General features: G+C 40.9%; 1 long non-coding RNA gene across 2 annotated transcripts in view; it reads right to left on the minus strand.

The window, feature by feature from the left end:
• Nucleotides 1–1,755: 1,755 nt before the first annotated feature.
• LOC109907532 (uncharacterized) overlaps nucleotides 1,756–2,522 on the minus strand; it is a 12,869-nt gene continuing 12,102 nt past the window's right edge. Inside the window, exon 3 of one of the 2 annotated variants that reach the window (XR_002257560.2) lies at nucleotides 1,756–2,311. This is a non-coding gene — a long non-coding RNA (uncharacterized LOC109907532). The other variant, XR_004203598.1, reaches the window with a different exon arrangement.

The raw sequence follows: 2,522 nt of genomic DNA on the forward strand, positions 1-2,522 counted from the left end.
TCCGTAACAATGTCAGTTGTTAGCCTATTTGTTACATAAATTATTTAAAACAATCCAACGTCGTCAAACCAAAACGTAGTGGTGATTTTGGGCTCTCGGGTGGCGCAGGGGTCTAAGGCACTGCATTTCATTGCAAGAGGCGTCTCATTGCAAGAGGTATCACATCCAGCCGTGATTGGGTGTCCCATAGGGCGGCACACAGTTGGCCCAGCATCGTGTGGGTTTGGCTGGGGTAGGCCATCATTGTAAATAAGAATTTGTTCTTAACTGACTTGCCTAGTTAAATAAAGATTATGATGAACGATGGAGCAACTAGAATTGATTAATCAGAAAATGCAGACAGAATCGCAGCTGAGACATAGGCGATAGAAATGAATAGGTCATTTCAGATTGAGCTGACATATGCAGCGTTTACTGTGAAAGCGAGTGTCTTCTCAGCCCTCTCCTGTACTCCCTGTTCACCCACGACTGCGTGGCCATGCACGCCTCCAACTCAATCATCAAGTTTGCAGACGACACTACAGCGGTAGGATTGATTACCAACAACGACGAGACGGCCTACAGGGAGGAGGTGAGGGCCCTCGGAGTGTGGTGTCAGGAAAATAACCTCACGATCAACGTCAACAAAACAAAGGAGATGATCGTGGACTTCAGGAAACAGCACAGGGAGCACCCCCCTATCCACATTGATGGGACAGTAGTGGAGAAGGTGGAAAGTTTTAAGTTCCTTGGCAGTTAGCTTCAAGTGAGACAACACTTCACGACACCACACCTCTGACCTAAATTCGCCCAGAGCCTGTTGGCTTGACATGTGTGTATATAACCCCTCTGATCAATCAAATATGTGCATATTCTTATCATTAAACGTCTCGAGTTGTACAATCAAGCTGTTTCCCAAGTTTACTGAGGAGTATGTTATGCCCTAGATAAAAGCCTATAGGCCTATTTATAAAAAATAAAGTTCACCATAAGTCCTAGATTGTAGTGAGAACATTATGTAATATGTTTAAGGGGTGTTCCATGATTGGGATTCCAAAACCTAAAATGTCACAATGTTTCAGTGCTTAGGAAGTATAATGGTTCGAATACACCTATGCTTTCTGTGAACTACAACTCCCTGTTTCACGTTGCATTGTGTCCAGCGGCGGCGACCGGAAATTGCGCCGAAATTGTAGTTCTAACCCCTTCTGCCGTTTGTTTAAACATAGTGTACACTGTAAAGAATACAATTATTTTTAGCCACAGCTTTTGACACCCAACTGTAGATGGAAATGCCATGCTATTCATTTTGTACTATGCCCTTACATCTAAGATGTAGGATTAACTTGCTCTCGCTTCTTGCATGTTGAATTTAGGCCCTAAATCAGGGGTGGGCAACTCCAGTCCTCAAGGGCCTGATTGGTGTCACTCTTTTTCTCCATCCCTAGCAAACACAGCTAATTAATCAAATTGCATTCTAAACTGAAGCTCATGATTAGTTGATTATTGGAGTCAGGTGTGTTAGCTGGGGCTGCAGCAAAACTGTGACACCAATCAGGCCCTCGAGGAATTGCCCAATAAATGCATGTACCCAGAATAATGATTTATTACATTTCAACCATACCATGGCCTTGTGTCTCCTCTCTCCAGTAAAGTCAATTTATCAGAAGTCTACATCTCTATTTTTTTTTCTCTACACACTTAACCCTTAAAGCAAGAATCCTTAGTTGCTAAATCCATTTTTGGACAGGTAAATGTTGCAGGAGGCAGGTAGGATCAGGTGTAGAAGTAATTATTTTATTTAAAGATGACAATGGTGATATAGATGTTCAAATGACAATATTTACAAAATTATCTAAATTGATATACAAACTCCACAACTAACAGGTCAATGAAAACACAATACCTTGGAAGAAGCAAACCTGTCTATTCCATTCGACTCAGGTTGGGGTATACCAGGCTCACATCTAACAATTACACAGAAATGGCCACAGATACTTACATTTTAAACAAAGGACAGGAATACAATGACATACATTAAAACAGAATGGACATGTTCAATAAACAAGAAACACACAACAAATAGACAAAGGCAAAACATTGAAAAATGACAAGAGCTGCTATACAATTACTCTATTACCATCCGACAATAGACCATTACCAACCGAAACAAGTTCAGAAACAGCAAAGAATAAAATGTATTATTGTGTTTGCCCACCGAGAAATATCATAGAACTGATATGAGTTGAAGCGACTGCTGGTGGGGCACCATCGATGGGGGATGCTGTTCTTCCTCTCCACACCTTTTCGGTCATCGGAAAGGTTCTAAATACTTTTACCAGGGAGATGAATTATATTAATTGATCTAACAATATTGCACTGTTACAAACTGAGGAAGTACCTATTGATCTGCACAAGCTGACCAACAACAGTTCCATCACCACTTTCCTGCTATGCCCTGAAAAAAAAATGAATGAGACAGGGCATACAATTATGCCTGTAAAAAAACAAACAACTTTGTTCAGTCATCTGAAATGAATTAC

Source organism: Oncorhynchus kisutch, linkage group LG17 (assembly GCF_002021735.2).
Source record: "Oncorhynchus kisutch isolate 150728-3 linkage group LG17, Okis_V2, whole genome shotgun sequence".
Taxonomy (NCBI): domain Eukaryota; kingdom Metazoa; phylum Chordata; class Actinopteri; order Salmoniformes; family Salmonidae; genus Oncorhynchus; species Oncorhynchus kisutch.